The sequence below is a fragment of the Symphalangus syndactylus genome, chromosome 10 (genome assembly GCF_028878055.3).
Source record: "Symphalangus syndactylus isolate Jambi chromosome 10, NHGRI_mSymSyn1-v2.1_pri, whole genome shotgun sequence".
NCBI classification, from domain to species: domain Eukaryota; kingdom Metazoa; phylum Chordata; class Mammalia; order Primates; family Hylobatidae; genus Symphalangus; species Symphalangus syndactylus.
In genome coordinates, this window is record NC_072432.2 from 103,837,279 (window position 1) to 103,856,882 (window position 19,604).

The 19,604-nt window shown below is 46.4% G+C and overlaps 1 protein-coding gene across 6 annotated transcripts in view; it reads right to left on the reverse strand.

Moving 5' to 3' along the window:
• EPHB1 (EPH receptor B1) overlaps positions 1-19,604 on the reverse strand; it is a 453,083-nt gene that overhangs the window by 430,941 nt on the left and 2,538 nt on the right. The gene's annotated exons all lie outside the window — the stretch shown is intronic.

A 19,604-nucleotide genomic window follows, 5' to 3' on the forward strand; every position in this document is an offset into this window, starting at 1 on the left:
TAATTTTTTTGTATTTTTAGTAGAGACAGGGTTTCACTATGTTGGCCAGGATGGTCTCGAACTCCTGACGTCGTGATCCGCCCACCTTGGCCTCCCAAAGTGCTAGGATTACAGGCTTGAGCCACCGCGCCCGGTCTTTATTTTTATTTACAAAAATAGGCAGCCCATAGTCCATGGTTTACAGAATTTGATTTTAAAAAAAACACTACATTCAAATATTACTTATCTTGATTAATCTTTGGTGCCCCCTTAAACTTTGCTCCAAGTGACTGTCTCCTTCATCTTACCCTAGTCCCTGTTCCTCCCTTTCCCCACAAACTGGAATCCTGGTAAGATGTCCTGGAGAAGGCAGAGAAGGCAGCAGTGGTCCACAGGCCCTTTCCTTGCTCTGCTGGGTCTGCTAGGAATTCGTCCAGACCTGCTCACACTGAGGGTGAGTGCCCCGGAAAGCCCTGCTGCCTAACCACTGGGACGCCTGCAACTTTTGGCCATGATGTGTCATGTCAGGTTACTGAACATCGCCCCAGCACACATGCCTGAATATCAGCTTTTCTAAGCCGCATGGAACATTGGCCCTCCAAGTCTATGGGAGTAGGCAAGGACTACACACCAGCAATAGATGGGCCAGACAAGGTACTGGCAAGCGGAAGAACGATTTAGGGATCAGTTTTCCCAGAGGAGGGTGCCTGGGAATCTGTTTCAAATGAAAAGAGAGATACAGAAGAAATGACAATACTAATAACTACCACAGGCTTTAAACACCTTATCTCATTTATCTCATAACGATCATGTGAGGTGAGTACCACCATCCCCACTTAAGGGATGAACACATAGAGGCCATAACTGGGAGGTTATATAGTTTGTTCAATGTCCGAGGTGGAATTCAAATCCAGACCTGTCTGAATCCAACACTTGACTGCTTCAGGAAAAAAAATCCAGCCGGGCACGGTGGCTCACACCTGTAATCCCAGCACTTTGGGAGGCGAGGTGGGCAGAGCATTTGAGGTCAGGAGTTCGAAACCAGCCTGGCCAACATGGTGAAACCCCGTCTCTACTAAAAATACAAAAAAAAATTAGCTGGCTGTGGTGGTGTGTGCCTATAATCCCAGCTACTCGGGAGGCTGAGGCATGAGAATCGCTTGAACCCAAGAGGTGGAGATTGCAGTGAGCCGAGATCATACCACTGCACTGCAGCTTGGGCGACAGAGCAAGACTCTGTCTCACAAAAAAAAAAAAAAAAAAAAAAAAAAAGAAAAAGAAAAAAGAAAAAAAGCCGTTCTATCTGTTCAGGAAGCCATTCAGAAGTACCTCAGAGGCAGAAGGACAACGTGCAGAGGACACAGCGTGTGGCCCCAGCATTTACCTTTGGTGGTTACTTAATCTTTCTGCATCCCAATTTCCATGCCCTCCAAAAAACAAATGTGTACTGATAAATAAATATGGCACAATAACAACAACTGTTGAAACTAGGGGCAGGGGCTGTGGCATGGGTGTTCACTGCAGCAGACTTTTGACTTTTCTGTACTTTTGGAAATATTCATAATAAATTTGGAAAAAAAAAACAAAATGTCCCCAGGTCAAAACTGATATATGACCCCATCAAAGGAAGTCCCTGGTGTCAAAATAGCTGAATAAAAATAGCTACATTAAACAGCTGCACCAACCCTCCACTGCATTGTGGGAATATAAATTGGCTCAGCCTCTTTAGAGGGCAACTTGCAGCATCCATCAAACTTTGAAACAAGGCACACTGTTTTCTTAAACTTTTTATTTTAAAGAAATAGCAATCACACAAGAAAGTTGCATGAATGGGACCAGAAACCCCCATATTCCTTTTACCCTGATTCACCAATTTTTAATATTTTGCCACATTTGCTTTTTCATCTTCTCTCTCGCCACTACATATATTTTATGGTACAATAGGATATATCATAATATGATATTACGTATATATTTTATTATATACACATTTATTATATTATATACACACATTTATTTGTTTATTTTCCTCCTTGAGCCCTCTGAGAGCAGGTTGCATACATCATGGCCATTTACTCCTTAATTCCTCAATATTTGTTTCCTAAGAACAAGAATATTCTCTTATTTGACCACAGTGCAGTTACAAATTTGGAAATATTAACATTTTGTTATACTACTTTCATCTAAGGAGACCCACTCCTTGAATTTTGGAAGGCTATATTCCAATTTTGTTTGTTGTCCAAATCATATCCTTTAAAGCAATTTCTTAGTATAGGATTTGTTACATTACCTTGTCATGAATCTTAAGTATTCTTTAATCTAGGATAGTTCTTTTTAAAAAAATGCTCAAAATAAGTTTGTTAATCTAAAGAGGCTGCTTCCCTGATGCAGAAGTTTAGAGACTGGGACTCTCGATCCAGGCACAGCTGAATTTAGTTGTTTTGAGGTAAGGACTGAGGGTCTGCATTTCTAACAAGCTCCCATGGGAACCCAAGCCCTGGCCCAAAGGCCACACACCAAGTGGTGACACCAAAGAAGACAGTCTGTGGAAAGCTGGTCCAGACCACCACAAGATGCACCTTGCTTTCCTCTGAATGAAGCTTTGTCTGCAATGGCAACTGGACCCTGGGACTTGGGACGCAACAAGATGCAGAGCCTTCCCTCACAGGAACACCTCCTGGGCTTTCTGGAGCCAGGAAGTCCAAGACAGAGAGGCACAAGTCACTGAAGAAGGCTTTTCTGCAGGTTCCCCATTTCTGATGATTCTGGCCGAGGGCAGGGAAGCCTGTTGAGAAGAGAATTCCTATGCCCTGCCTTCTCTATCAGCATCAATCCACTCTACGTTCAATAGGTACCTCCTCCTCCAGGAAGCCATCCTGGTTACCATAGCCCACTCTAAACTATCTGTCCCCTGACCTCCTACATCATCGAGCCCCTGGCTATATCACTGAGCACTTGCTTGAATGTAATTGCTATTCCAGGTACCTTTTCTTTCCCTTCTCCTTGCCTCTGCTTCAGCTACTTCTCACTCATGATATGCATCCTCATCACTCTCCCTTCTACATGTTCAAGGCCCAGCTTACCCATAAGTATACCCTAGCAAAAAGTCTCTTCAATGACAGATTCCTTGCCTGAACCATCTTCAGGTATCTCCATCCAGCAGCAGGTATATCAGTCTGATCTCCACAACCAGACATTCAGGTTTCCTATGCTTCCATAGCTTCTGTTTGCTACAAGTGCCTGGTTTTCTTGCCACGGTGGCATGCGCATCGGCCTCTCCCTGAGTGATCCTGGGCAGTGTGACAGGAGTTCAGCCCATTCATCCATCATTTACTAAGTGCGTACTCTGTGCCAGGCCCTGGAGTAGACTCTGGGGGCCCTCAGGGAGTCTCAGACAGTGGGGGTGCCTGCTTTTCTCAGAGCCAGAGGTGATGCAGCATCAGCATCAGCTGCATCTTTGCTTTTGAGCATAAAAGGTGCTTGTGGGAAGTGACACAGGGCCCAGCTGATGGGCCTTGATGGCTCTACTGCAGCCTTTGTTTGCATCCTTGTCATGTGTCACCTCCCCCATGATTACTGTGATCACTGATTGTCATCATGCAAATAACAGCAAACATGGCTGAAGTGCCTACATCATCCCCAGTGTTGGAAAGCCTGTAGAATCCTGAGACTGTCATTGAAAGCTAAGAAATGAGCCAAAGGCATTCTCTATGGCTTGAATGCAACAAGAAAAGCTGGAAACCTCTTGGGAGTTGGAGCAGCTGAGAAAAAGGTGATGAACAGCCTGGGACACTCACAGTGTCCTATCAAGTGGGCCCAGTCCTGAGAGTTCAGGGCTGGGCTAGGGGGTGCTTCCTGTGCATGGTTTCAGACCACCATTCACAGGACAATCTGTGCGGGAAAATTATACTTTTCTTCTCTAAAAGAAAGCCCAAAACCAAAAGATACCTGTCCCTGGAGAAGCAGGACCCTTGGGAATTTCTGGCTGATTTCTGCTGCCACCACCACGGAGGTACAGCTGCTCCTGCAATGCCAGGTAGAGGCAGGAGCATGCCCTTCCTTCCTACCAAGGAGTGTGATGGAGATGAGATTGGAACTGGAGGGAATGTATGGGAAATAAACACAGAGTAGCACAATCCCAGGTCATGTGAATTATGGCTTCCTGCTGAGGCTCACACACTCCCCTAACAAAAGCCCACTTTCTGAGGTCCTGGCCCCTGTTTGGGGGCATATTTCTTCCCTGATCATAAACCACCATCCATGCTGAGAAGATCATGGCCAATCCTTCCCCACTTCCAGGAATGAGACCCACCCAGCAGAGGTACAAATTATGTCTTTTCGGCACAACAGGGCAACCCAAATTGTCTGGAAGTAGTGTGAGTGGGGTCACTCTGTCACCTCCAGACAACCATGTTGAGAGCAGACCCCAAACAGAAAACTCAACAAAAAAAATGGACACATATCTAAATATCTATTTCATCAGAGAATATATATGAGTGGCTAATAAACACATGAAAAGCACATTAGGGAAATGGAAATGAAAACAAACAATGAGATGCCATGAGACACCCACCATGGTGCTTAAAATTTAAAGACTGACAATACCAACTGCTGGTGAGAATGTGGAACAACTGGGGTCTCATACACTAATGGAGGAAATGCAAGACACTTCAGCCACTTTGGAAAACAGACTGGCAGTATCTTACCAAGTTAACCTTACACTTACCATATTATCCAGGTATTTCCCCAAACAAAATGAACACCTATTTTTCATTTTGTGTTCACATGAATACACATTCTCAAATATTCACAGTAGCTTTAATTATAAAAGCCAAAAACTATAAGCAAATGTCCACCAACTGTGAAATGGATAAACCAATTGTGATATATCTGTGCAATGGAATACTACTCAGCAATAAAAAGAAAGTATAACACATGCCACAAAATGGATGAATCTCAAATACTTAAGCTAAGTGAAAGAAGCCAAACAAATAAGAGTACATACTCTATGATTCCATTTCTATGAGCTTCTAGAAAAGCAAAACAATAGAACCAGAAATTCTATCAGTGGTTGCCAAGGGTCAGCAGCAAAGGGAGGCACATGACAGTGAAGGGACACGAGGGTGATGAGAACAATCTACATCAGGTGTGTAGGGTGGCTACACGACCACACTCATTTGTGAACCCTCATGGAACTGTACATCTAAAACCTATTATATGTAAATTATGCTTCAAGAAAGCTTATTTTTTTTCCAAAAATGGACCCCAACTCAAGTAACTATTTTCACATCCCTTGAAGTCAGGGCAGACATTCAGTGAGTAGGCACTGGCATAGCCGTACTTGTTAAAATCCTGAAACGCTTCCACACCTACTGGCAAGTCACTCCTGCCCGAGGCTTCTGAGTTACTCCTGTGCTCTAGTCCTTCACTGGGTCCTCCTGGATCTCCCTAGGAAATCTAACAGCAGGGCTAATACCTGCTCAATAGGGGGCCTCCTGGACCAGCTAAGGTGGACATCCTTTCCAACTGTTTAGGGCCATACTGGGTAAAACCGATTTGGAAAAGATAGATGGTGCAAAGCTGAGCTCTAACTCAGCTGAGGGCCCACTAAGTCACTGCCAGGCTTATTGTGTTTAGATCATGCATTCTCAGCAAAGGTGAAAACTGATTCTTGGCAAAGAGGAAGACTAAAAAGTCTTAGATCTTATAACGGTTTGTGGCCCACCAAAGGGCCTCAGTACATGAACAGATGTCCACAATATCTGTGCTATTAACATTCACAGGGTGTGGGGTGGTCAGGAAAAAAAATTATCTTAAAAGAGCTTCTTAGGCCAGGCGCATTGGCTCATACCTGTAATCCCTGCACTTTGGGAGGCAGAGGCAGGTGGATCACCTGAAGTCAGGAGTTCAAGACCAGCCTGGCCAACATGGTGAAACCCGGTCTCTACTAAAAATACAAAAATTAGCCAGCTGTGGTGGTGCTCGCCTATAATCCCAGCTACTTGGGAGGCTGAAGCCAGAGGACTGCTTGAACGTGGGAGGCAGAGTTTGCAGTGAGCTGAGATCGCACCATTGCACTCCAGCCTGGGGACAGAGCAAGACAAAAAAAAAAAAAAAAAAAACCCTTCTTAGTGGGGGCAACTATGAGAATAAGGAATAAGGTTGAGAAATGCTGGTTTAGCTGCAAGAACTCTGTGATAGTGGGAACCTGGATACCACAGCCCCAGCCCCCAGACCTGAGAGTGGAATTCTCACCTGGGAGGCTAACCTGTGCAGAGGGTGTTGTGGGCATGTCTAGGTGGGAACTGGGAGATCAGCTGGGAATGTGGGAAAGGGGGAGGGGCCACACGAGCCCTCACAGTCCTTTATGGGACTCCCCTTCTGAGGAAAAGCAGTCGCTCACTCTCCCTTCTATGAAAGCCTTTAACCCAACTCAACTTAGCAAATGCTCAGGAGGACCCCTGAGGACCAGTACCCTGCTAAGCTTAGGCTAAATATATAAAGAGAGATGGCTGCAACTAGGACTGCACACTCAAGCCTAGCAGAGAGACACATAGAAACCCAAAGACTCCCACCCTTTGCTCCCAACATCTTATCTTTCTGTTCCTATCTGGGGTCCACCATGGCAGAACTGCACCCAAAACACTCGGAGTTTTCAGCTGGTGTAAGTAACGAAGACAACTTCTAAATTAGTAAGTGCTATAGCTGAGTCCCGGGCTTTGTCAAGCTCAGCTGAACCAGAGCCTCCTTGGAAACACTTGCTTTGTACGCTGATACATTATGACAATACTATAATTGTTCTCTCAGTCTTTTCCCAGATATTTAATAACAACGTGAAGTGGGAGTTGCAAAGGTCAGTCCTCCTGTAGAATGAGCGTTGTTCTCATTGTCCTTTCCTGAATAGCATCTTCCATTTGCCAGGCTGTTCTATGACAGTGAGCCCTGGTAGTGGAGGCCTGGTGCTGTTAAAGAAGCAGCACCACCTACTCAGGGCAGAATATTCTAATTTGCTAAATGGTCCAGTGTCACTGTCTGTCTACATCATCTGCATAAATACACACACACACACACACATACACACTCCTCCTGTGCTACCCACACTTCAAGCCCATGAATGGAAAGAATGTTAACTGCCAAAACCAGAGAAACCAGGCGATATACATATTTGCATACTCACTTGGGCAGTTACTCTTGTGCTCTGGTTGGGTGAGAAGATTTATCTCCTAGGACCTCAGATCAACAGAGTCACATACCTATGTTAAAACTTCCATTATGTTGAAAGCTCACAATAGTTGACAAATGGGTCTCTCTTGGCAGGATGCAGTATGTGAGCAAGGACTAGGAAGCAGCAGTGCCCTGAGCTCTCATCTCTCCTTGGCATGTTCCAATTGCCTGCCTGATCTTGTGGTAGTCATTCCTCCTTAGTGAACCTCAGCTGCCACATCCATTAAATGGACCTAATTCGCTGCCTGTCCGAAGACAGGACTGTCTTCCAATGCTGAGATCTGTGACTCTCTTTCTGAAAACATATCAGAGGGCAGCTTTCAGGAACCATTGGATTATCTGGGGCATTTCAGTGCGAGGGTTGCTCAGAAGTCTGCATGCTCAGATAAGGCAGGGAGTAATGGCATTATAATTCAGAACCCATGTGATGCTGTTAGTAAATGTGCTTCATGTCTAGGCAGGGCTTGATTTGGTAACTCAGGCACCATAAAAGAGGGCGATGTAGCCCTGGCAGTCTGTGTCAGAGAGTAGCTTTGTACCTAATCCTGAGGGCATGACAGTTGCTAAGGAACCATTGAAATGCAAATGAATTGGCAAATACTTAGCAGCAAGATATGAGAAAAGGGTGGGGAGGAGATGCTCTGAACAAGTTAGTCAGGTGAGTGAAAGGAAAATTACTTTCTCCTGATTGGGAAAAGAAAGCCAAGGGTTTTCATGCAGATCAGCAGCATTGTGCTACTGTGTTTAAAAAAAAAAAAAAAAATCTGTTCTTTTTCTGCTTAGCTGGGAATAGAAGAAAGTTGGAGCCAAGAGCAGGGAAGTTGGAAGGGCAAATGGAGCCTTCTTCTGATAAACTCTAAGTACATTTTAGATCACTCTCTCTCTCAAATAAGAAAGAGATATCTAAGATATGAAAAAAGTAGTCTGCAAATGACTTTGAAGATCTGCCATCTTATACAAGACTCAAAACCTAGGGGAAAAAGTACATCAAAAACTGTGAATAAATATTCTACTGATGCAAAATGGAAATTCCAGGTGAGATTAGGCCATGATTGAAATAGTGAAAAAGAAGGGAAATGAGCCAGCTCATTGTACCTATGGGTATGCATTTCTTTCATTCTTGCTCTCCAATGGATATCCAATTTAAATGCAGTGGTTAAATTCAGATGCTCTGGTATCTACATTGGAACCAGGGGATTACAGTGAGAAATTATGGCTCTTCGCCCATTGTTTTTCTCATCTTGCCCTAAATAGGAACCCTCCTCTTTCAGTCTAGTTGAGATGCCCTAATCCAAAAATCACTTGCCTTTAACCAAGCACCACCGCTATCTGCCTATTCATCACTTTAAATTTGATCATGATGCTCAGGAAGATACAGAACATCCCATCAAGAAAGAACCTATTTGTCCAGCTGTCTCCAGACCTCCCTTCCTGGGTTTTTAACTTTCCTATCACTTTCTGTTTCCCCACCTTTTCATCTTCAGGACCATCACAGCCACAGATACCTCCTCCTTCTGTCCAGAATCCATATACTTTCCTTTATTGGACATACCATCTCTCTTACTCGGTTGCATAATTTAGCTGTCCCAGGAAGATTGATAGGTGTGGCCTATCAATGGCAAGAATCCCTTCCCAGCACTCATTCTTGCTTCTCCTGGACAAGCACCCTGAAAGTTTTGTGACCAGCTCTCCCCCATCTCAGGCCAGGCAGCTTGATGGGTCTGAGCTAGCCCTTCCCCCTCAGCTACAGAGTTTCATAAACACATGACCCAAGCCTGGCCAATGAGTGCATTTCAATCACCCTGGTAATGGAGCTTGGTTCATGGAGAGGCTCAGGACCCAAGGGAAGCCCAGGAGACAGGACTTCTTCAGCATTTGCTAGAGCTACGGGGAGTGATAATTTATGTTTCTGCTGAAGTTTCAAGAGGATATGAGTTTGAGGCTGCCAGCAGCCACATGAACATCTCATGGGAAAGCCTGTCTGAGGATGAAGTCAACATAAATGACTGTGCTGATTAGTCTCCATTCATCCCTGCAGATCCATTCTCTACTTTTTTTTTTTGCCATTTTCTACGCCTCTGACCTCTATGAACTGAATCAACCAGACTTTCATGCCCTCTGTCTTCTTGTTGAATTCATCATGGGAGGTGCCGGCAGGAGATGATGTTTAAGAGGAGGAGAAAGGGTTCAAGGAATACAAACCCTCCTCCTTCATCCTCCATGCTTGATCTGGGCAGCAGCTGCATTCCTCTATGTCTCACTCCTGTCAGGGAACTCCTCTGTCACACTGCGGCTCATGCTAGGTTCTGAGAGCCTTGGGGAGTATCGGCTTCCCACTATTGACAGTCCCTGGGTACATCCCCATCCTTATTGGTTCCCTTAATGTTGTTCACACCTCTGCAGAGAGTCTCTTCATTAAACCTTCCTCATTAAACCCTCCTCAGTAAACCCTGTGAGAGTGCTGTTTTCTGCCAGGACCTTGACAAATACAGACACAGAACTAAGGAATGAAAACAGGGAGACAGTCCTGAGACAGCACTAGTGCCCTGGATATAACCATAACCAAAGTCCCAAACTTTTTTTCTCTCTCTCTCTCCCTCTCTCTCTCTCTCTCTCTCTCTCTCTCACACACACACACACACACACACACACACACTCCTTCCCCAAATCTTTCCCACTCTAAGTCTGACCCTCTCATTTGGTTTCTCCTAGCAGCTGATGTGTAACTGCTATACCGCATCCATCAGAGTCTATTATATGCCCTATTACAGCCTGTAGTCTGCGTGGCTCTGTCTCCCCCACCAGTCTATTAATCAGTGAGCTCCCTGAAGGAAAGGTTGTGTCTTCTTTATCTTGGTGTTTTCAGTTCCGAGTACAATGCTTCTCATGTAGATGCTCAATAAATGTGTTCTGTGTGAGTACTTGGGACACTGGTGGCTCCTAGGCAGTGCTGACAGTTCTGTCTCTCTGCTCTCACTCCCCATTTGCCTCTGTAGAATGTGAGCTCTCAAGTCTGGAAGTGGCTCTGACCTTACTTGGACACCCCAGAGATGGGGCTGCATCATCTCTCAAGGCAGCCTATTCCATCTTGGTTCAGTTTGACTGAAAATAATTTTGTAATCAAGCCAAAATCTATCTCCCATGCAGAGCAAACCTAAGCCCACTTGCTAAGAATGCACTTCGAGTATTCACAGACAGAGAGGGCCTCCCTTCTCCCGTTTTAAGTTGTCCAAGCCTGCACCCATCACTCTCAGTCACATCACTTGTTTACTCCCTTTATAGCTGTTTCCTGAAATTATATATACATTATTTGTCTTTTTCATGCCTGTCTGTTCCCCCAGTAGGATGTATGCTCCCATGGGCTGTAATATTTCTGGTTTTGTGCATACTTCCTGGTACATAGTAGGAGATTAACAATATTTGTTATTAAGTGTTGAATGAATAGGGTATCGTATCTCCACCCCCTTCCCACCCTTCCCCTAAGTCACTTTCTAGGTTTATCTAAACCATTGTTCTGCTACCCCTCTTAAAATATTTCAGTTAATAATTGTTCCAACCCCAAACTTAGTGGTTTTCCACAATTACTACATTTATTTTGCTCAGGAATCTGCAGTTTGGACAGTGTTCTGTGAGGAAAGCTTGTCTCTCCCTACTAGAGTCAGCAAGGGTTCCTGGAAGGATGGGGTTGCAACAAACTGAAGACTCTTTCATTCACACTTGGCCTCTCATGCTGGCTGTGGGCTGAGACTTGAGCTGGAGCTGGGGCTAGAAATTCTACACGACCCCTTCATGTTACCTGGGTCTCCTGACAATATGGTATCTGGGTGACAAGGGCAAGTATTTCATGAGAAACAGAGAGAGCTAGGTGGAAACTGTGTTGCCTTCTATGACTTCACTCCAAAGTTATGCAGAAACACTTCTGCCATATTCCATTCATTACAGTGAGTCCTAAGGCCAATCCATATTCAAGGGGAGAGGAATGAGGCTGCACATTTTGATAGGAAGAGTATAAAATATTTGCAGATACATTTTAAATGACTATAGGACATGATCTCAGGTTTTTAAGTGTTTGTTGATCTTTTCCTTCTTGTTATTTATTCATTATGTCATACTTATTGACACCTCCTATGTGCCATGTGCTGGGGGTGCTATGTGCTGGGGATGCCATGACAAACAGGATAGAACCCATGCTTCAGATGCTCACAGAGCTGTGGGGTACCCAGTAAAATAAACACACAACTGGAGACCAGTGTGGAATGTGATCCCATAGAGGGAAGCAGAGGCGGCTGTGGGGGCACCCAGAGGGCAACCCAATCGAGCGTGGGACAGGAGAGAAAGCCTTCCAGGAGGAAGCAATCACTGTGGTGAATTCTGAAGAATAACTTAGGGTTAGCCAGAAAAGAACAATAAGACATGCAACACAAACAGAGCAAGCAGGTGCAGACCCAGAGGCACATGGGGCAGATGAGTCAGAAGGGCCTCCGTGTGGATGAAGTGAAGGAGATGTCCAGGGCATGTGCAGCTGTGCAGCACGTGCACCTGTGGACATGTGTGTGTACACATGTACCTGTGTGGAGCTGGGAAAGGAGGTGCTGCTGGGCAGGAGGGCAGGAGGCAAGGCAGACCCAGGTGATGTAGGGTCTTGCAATGATTGGCCCTGAAGGTGCTAGGGAGCCAGCAACAGATTCACACCTGTGGTATGACCAGGATTAAACCAAATATTACATTATGGTTCAACACCCAAAGTGTGTTCTGACCAGTGCCTGCCGCAGGCCTCTGAGCACCTGTCCAAAATGTAGTGGGTTTTCTGATACTGACACCTTGTTCCTTGCCATCTAGTTTACAGCCTGCATTCCACCATCCCAAACCATTTGGAGGCATTGTCAAAGGAGTTGAGAGCATCCTCGGATGGGCTTTCTGGTCCTGTGACAATGGCCCCCAGGAGCAGACAGCCCTGGAGGAACCTGCACAGATAGTTCAGGACCAAGAATTCACGTGAAACCACCTGGAATGAGGCCCCTTCCCAATCTCCCACCCCCAGCTCACCTCCCGGCTCCAGCCTCAGCGTCAATGAGAAAGCCAAGGGCAAAGGTCCTATGTTGATGTGCTGGAAAAATACCAAGAGGAAAACAACAGAACAATTAACTGCAGGGCCCAGCTGCTTTCACAGATAAGGCATTCTCTCTGCTGCCACTGTCAATGAAGCCACCTGCAATTATTCCTCATCCTCCTGCTCAGCCCTTTCCACTGCCACGGCTCCAAGGGGGACTGGCCACTGTCCAGTGGGACTAGGATGCTGAGGGATTTCTCTCCTCAACATCCCCCTACATGTTCTTCCATGCTCAAAGCTGATGCTAAATCCTAGTGTCCTCCTCTGATGTCATAAGTCTGCACCTGGCCAGATGGATAAAAGCAGCCAGAGCTCAAGAAACAACATGGCCCCAGGCCAAGGGTAAGCAGGACACAGTCCACAGAGAAGAAGTCATAGAAGTGCTCAAAGACAAAAAGCAGCAGCTGGCCCTTCCTCTGGAAGGTGAGCCTATGAAGGGAGTACCAGAAGACCTGCACTGTGCCCTGATTCCTCCCCTCCACACACATCCACCAAGATCCAGGCACAGATGCCAACTGCAACCATCTAAGCAACACAGCTTATCAAAGACAATATCTACATGGACACTGATATGGATTAGCTGTGTCCCCACCCAAATCTCAACTTGAGTTCTAGCTCCCAGATTTCCCATGTGTTGTGGGAGGGACCAAGGCCAAGGGAATTGAATCATGAGGGCCAGTCTTTCCCCGTGCTATTCTGGTGATAATGAATAAGTCTGATGAGATCTGATGGGTTTATCAGGGGTTTCCACTTTGCTTCTTCCTCATTTTTCTCTTACTACCACCATATAAGAAATGCTTTTTGCCTCCCACCATGATTCTGAGGACTCCCCAGCCATGTGGAACTGTAAGTCCAATTAAACCTCTTTTTCTTCCCAGTCTCAGGTATGTCTTTAGCAACAGCATGAAAATGGACGAATATAGACATGCAGCAAAAAAAAAAAAAAAGCCAGTAATGACCACATTGGGGGTCTGACTCACAGGGGCACATGGGAAAGGCAATGTGCAACAGGGAAATGCAAACCGAGAAGGAAAAAGTTTTCCTCCAGCTGTGGAACAGGTGGGACAACTCCAAAGAGTGAGAAGAGAGCCTGTCCACAGGGTCCGAGCATTGACACTAGAGCAGGACTGTCTGTACCTTTGATGGCACCTGGCAGGACAAGGATAGACAGCTCCTGGTTAACACACGCTCACTGATTCAATTCTCAAATAAGCAAAGTTAAATGGAAAAGGTGACTGAACTGGGAGACAGAGGCCCAGGGAGTTTGGCAAACTTTGGTTTGAAACTTCGCTCTTGAGCCAGTTAACTTCTCAAAGCCTCAGCTACCTCATCTGTAAAATGGGAGAAAAAATGCTTAGATACGAAGGATATAGGGACCAATATGTATAAAGGGACCAGCACATGACAAATGCTCAATGAGTGGTTGGGAGCATAATCTAATCCTGGATCCAGCATTGCTAGCCTGTAGGACTCCTGGAAAGTTTTTTCCCTTCCCTAAAACCAACCTCCAGTCCTGCTTCTGATATGTCAAGACTGTGCAGACAAGCCTGATCCCCTGCTGGCTCCCTCAGGCTTACAGGGCCCCTGTAATCAGTCCCAGGGACCTTAGAAGTTACTGCCAAGCTACAGCCTTGGACCCCTGCTCCCCTCGCTTGTCCCCTCCCTTTCTGGCCACCTGCCTCTGCCCATTTCTCTGTTCATTATCACCTTCACAGGGAAATGGAGAAGCAGAGCAAGGAGGTCAAATTCAAATCAGCCATTTTGTCACTTGCTGCCAGGAAGTGGGAGGGGAGAGATGAGAGACACAGGGCCTCAGGTGCAATCTGTGGGCAGAAATGAGTCCTGGTAATTCTCAGAAAATCTCCTATGTGTTTCCACATGGGCCCAGTTCTGCTACAGAGAACTCTGGGGGAACCTTCCATGAGCACCCTCCTTAAGCAGCTGCTAGTGGTGTTGTCTGAAGGTACTGGGATTTCACTTGACCTGGAGAAACATCTGTACTGGTGATGGAGGGGGAAACAGGACCTTCTTCATCACCTTTTCCCTCTTTTCGCAAGTAGATCATCTTGAAACCTGAATCACCAGCAGGGTCATTATAGTGTAGTGAAGGGCCCCCAGATCTTCAGCTTTGGGCATCCTCCCACACAGCTAACACTCCATGCTTGCTGGAGAGTGAGTGAGCAGATGAATAAGATGCTTTTCCTGCCCTAGAAGGCTGAGAGCATAATGAACCCATTTGCTAGGCTGTCAAAATGAAATCTTCTCATTCACAAAATTGGAAGTAAACATACAAGCCAGTTACAGTGACAGGCATCTGGCAGATAATGCTACATGGTACCAGTGGGGACCATGACCTCAATCCTGTCTGCACCACCTGCACAAGCCTGGGCCTGCTGCTGGCCAGTGGGAGGTCCCTAGAGTACAGTCTTCCTCATGGAGGGCACTAGGCTTTCTCATGGAGGGCACTTAGTCTTCTTGATATTGGCTAAGCTCATTCTTTCCGATCTCTGATACCTGAAAATCCGATCCTGAGCTGCCTCCTACAGAACCCCTGACAGGCTATGAGGATCCATGTCCCACCCATGATTTGCCAAAGGGTCACCATGCCTCAGATTGGACTTTATCTACAATTGTCAGCCCCTGCTTCTTTTTTTTTTTTTTTTTTCATGAGACAGAGTCTCGCTCTGTCACCCAGGCTGGAGTGCAGTGGCACAGTATTTTTTTGTTTTTTGTTTTGTTTTTTTTTTGTTTAGTAGAGATGGGGTTTCACCGTGTTAGCCAGGATGGTCTCGATCTCCTGACCTCGTGATCTGCCTGCCTCGGCCTCCCAAAGTGCTGGGATTACAGGCATGAGCCACCGTGTCCAGCCTGCCAGCCCCTGCTTCTACCACTGCTTCTACCCTGGGGTGTGCACCCACTCCAAATCCCTGCTACTCTGTCTACCATAATGATCCTTCCTCCAGTCTATTCAACAATGAGAAAACTGAGGCACAAGAAGGTACAGACTAACCATGCACTTGTTTGCTTCTTGTACTTTAAGTCAGATAGAAAGTGGTTTTCCATCAGCAGAGAAGAACCAACCCACTGCCCTCCAGGCCTCCCTGGAAAGTGTGTTCCCAACTTTCTAACTCCCAGGGGAATGATCAACAAAAGCCAGCAAAGCGGCTCTAATACATCAGATATCAGGGACCTTTGATGGAGCAGATGGTCCTGACCTCACCACTCAATGCCCCCCACCCAAGCATAGTTAAGCACTCTGACCCAAGGGCCCCACCTACAGCTGCCACTTGAAATGGAATCTGCAGAAGAAGCTGAGGAATTTCTCATGCAAAATTTTGCTTTTAAATATGAAATCTTTCCCAAGATGTTACTTTATTATTACAGTAATTTCCTCAGAAGGGCAGACACCCAATTCTCTGTTTCTCCACCATCTTTGGAGACATGGAAATCTGACAGAAACACTCAAGTTGCTTAAGTGGCTAGTGCAGAAGAGGGAGACATAAAAAGAGCTCTTCCAAGGAATGCAGACTCCTGGAATCCAGGTGCAGGAACACGCTCTCGACAGTCAGTGGAGATAGGTAAGGGTTCGGTGTGTCCCCTCCACTGCCCCCAGAACACATAGCGGTCCCAGGTTCATCTCCTTTGGGGATACTTCTCTGCTAATCATTTCTTCTTTGGGAGGGCTGGTCAGGGAAGAGAGAGGAACGAATATACCAGTCCTTATTAGAAAGTGTGCTGCAGGACAGGTCTCCAGCCCTGTGTCTATGAGTGTATAAAGCTGCAATAGGGGTGGGAATCGTGGGGTTAGGAGGAAGGTGCAGAGGGGGGGCTACATGGAAACTAGAGCTTGATCTGCAGTGTTGAGGTTGTCTGAACATTTTGCTCATCTCTTCTTGCATGACCATGGAAACCTAAGCCCCCAGTAGTCAATGAAGTCTCCAATGCCCAATGGCAGATTCAGCACTAGAACCCTTCCCTCCCCTAGATTCCAGCTGATATGAGTCTTCCTTCATGCAAAGCCTTCAAAAGTGGTGGAGCAAGGTGGCTAAAAATATAGACTACAGAGCCTGGGTTCAAATCCAGGCTTGGCCACTTACTAGCTGTGTGACCTTATCAAATAACTTAACTATTCTATATCTCAGTCTTCTCATCTAAAAAATGGGAGAGCAGTTGATTATAATAATACCTACCTGATAGGTTTTGTAAGGATTAAGTGAATTAGATCTCATCAGCAGTTTCCAAATATACTGGTGCCAGGCTGTCTGCATGTGAATCATCGGGGCCCTTTGGTAAAATGCAGATCCCCAGGCCATTCTGATTCAGCAAATGCAGAGTTGGGCAAGACCTACTAGGACTTCTGACTGCAACCTGGTTTAGAAACATTCCCCTTGGCAGTGTTTCCAGGAAGCACATACATCAGGATCTCCAGGAAAGCCCACTTAAAATGCTGATTTTTAGGATCCATCCAAACCTGCTGAGCTTTTAGGGTTAGGACCCAGGAGTCTGTAGCAAACTGCCCAGGTAACACACTACCTGAAGTCTGGGAAACACTACCTGAGCTGGTATTCCCCTCTTTGGGCTTCCAAAATTGCCCCTACCTTTTGCCCACGCTAGAAAAACACTACACATCTAAGCCTTAGTGATACTAAGAACATTTAAGGATTAGCTATATATTAATTTACCTTTAGTAATATAAATGTATCTTTGATTTTAATAGTATCTTACTTTCTTTTTAATCTAGTACAGAGTGTGTCCTTATATTGGGTATTACTTGTCCCTACTCCTATAGTTGGAATAAGTGGGCAACATGACCCACTCAACACAGAAAGACACTGTGGCCAGGTGGACTGGGTAATTTTTCCAAGCAACAGAGCTGGGAGATGAAAAAGCAGGTGGAGTACTCTGGCTTCATGATCCTGCTATCTGTCACCACCCATGTTGATTTCATCTCCATCCTCATGGCCAGACCTCCCTCCTGACCTATATATTCCTTTCATTGCCCCGAGTTCACAAAATGTATTCAAGCAACTAAAGAACATGTAGTTTCTACTAAATAGGAAGCACACATGCTAGACCCAGAGGAGGGGGTCATGGTGCTGTCCTGTGTCCCCTAGCATCACCCTTCTTCTATGGTCCTATTTGCTTTATCAAAGATTACTTCTCGATGGGTAAAATTAAATGAGAACCATACCATGCCTCTGCCTCATGGGCTTTTCTTAAAGCACATCTTGGTCATCGGTACCCACTCTTGTGAAAAAACAAAGTAGGGGCTCTGAGATCTGGGTCTGGGTTGCACAAGTCAATAGAAAGCAGAAGGGGCTGGAGCCAGACACTGTGTGACCTAGCAGGCCCTCCCCAGGCTTGGGAGCATCACAAGCTGCTAGCAGCTCTCTTCTACCAACGCAGTAGGTTTGAGCTGGGACTGAGTCTGGGCCTCTGCGGTTGTTTACATTGCCAAGACTTTTCCCAAGCCATTGCCCAGAGCTGCATTGCCCTCCCTTGCCAGCATTCCATGCGTGGCTTGAGGAGGCAGCTCCACAAACACTGAGTAATGGTGATCGTTCCACGTTGCACAAAAAAATAAAATCAGCTAATACATGGAATTTTCTCAAATTTGCTTTTCTTTCTCACACATTTTTGAAAATCTCTGGTGCCTGCTATGGCTTGTGGGCTGAAGCATGTTCATGGACACCCAAAACAGATGCACACACAGCAAACAAATATTAACAGAAAATGCAGAAACAGCCAATCACTGCCTAGCCTTGTGGCCTGTTGAAGACATGTGGGCTTAGTTTGGGGTTTTCCCCCACAAACATGTAATGGAAATGTAACTGTGTCCAAAATGTGTACAGTGAAATTCAGTGCCCTAGCATTTCATGTTGGGGCATGCCACAAAGGGGCACAGTAATTTAGTCGTGCACTCATGCATCAGCAATGCCTACTGGGAACCCACTACTTGTCAACCCTTGAGAAATCTACTACTCAAATACATGTGGACATCCAAGGGTGCCAGGGCCAGGACTTCACTCTAGGCTACACAAAAGAGCAGGTCTCCTGGGAGTATTCCCATCAGCCAGTGTGCCGCACTCTGAGGCCTTCTGCAGGTGCATGAGTACACCCTGGACACAAGGAGTGGGGTTGGGAGAATGCTATGAGCAGTTAGCAATTCCAGGTTGCTGCCTCCCAGGAGGGCCAATGTGCTTAGTCCAGGGATGCCTCTCTCTGAAGATGGATGTCCTCTGCTGCTGTAGAAAAGCATCCAGAGAAGCCCAGGTTTCCAGATCCTATCCCAAAGGGCACAAGACAAGGGGCAGCTCAGAGAATGCAAGCAGTTGCCTTCGCTTCACAGACACCAGCAGCCCATTCTCAACAAGCTCTCAGAGCAGGTGGGAAAAGGTACCGGTGGGCTTGAGGAGGCAGCTGTTTGTCAGGACGCTGAGCAAAGAGGCCTAGCCTTGTGTCCAGAAGGCAGAAGGATGTCAGCATTCTTGCCACCACAGCCTGCCTTACTCCCTTCTGAAGACAGACTTAGCCCCAGCAGATCTTTTCCCTGTAGTGGCATCTCTCTCCTCACAGAGCAGAACCGGCTGGAAATGCAGGAGTGTGGGGGGAAAGGAGGGAAGAGGAGCTTTTTTTCAGTCTGGGTTTCCTACACCCTAAGCCAACAGTCCTCCTGCCTGATTAGGAGAATTTGAGCCCCCTCCCCTCCCCTCCTCTGCCCCTCTGGCCAACAATCAGACCCTGTCCTCCCTCCTTCCACCCAGGCAGGGGGTGTCTTAGGGCCCTGCCTTCCTCTGGCCACATCTCCTTACCTGGCCCATGACTGTCACTGTCCTTTTGTCCTTGCCCTGGCCTGGGCTGAGGGCCCACCTGGCCTCAGAGCAATTTGCCCTGGATGGCAATGCCTCACTGAAATTCCACCGCAGTCCCCAGAGGAAAGCAGACAGACACATGAGTGTCTGAAATCGGCAGGGAGAGGCGCCCCCTGACCACAGCGGAGTTTGGGAGGGACCTGCTGTCCGTAGGCAGCTCATTGATCCACTTTCTGATCACTATTCCTCACTCATCACGAACCAAATAACGCTGGCCCCAGCCCAGCCAGGCAGGCAGGAAGGCGGCTCCGTGTGTAGAGAGTAGGAAATGAGCCTGCCTGTGTTCATTCTAGGAAAGGAGGGAGTGAATGGTGTGTAATATCCCTGCGTACTGAGTAGGGACCAGGGGGCTGCTTTAATATTCTGCTGAATGTCGCGTTCCTTTTAACCCTTGCTGGAGAGATTTTCAGCCCAAAGAG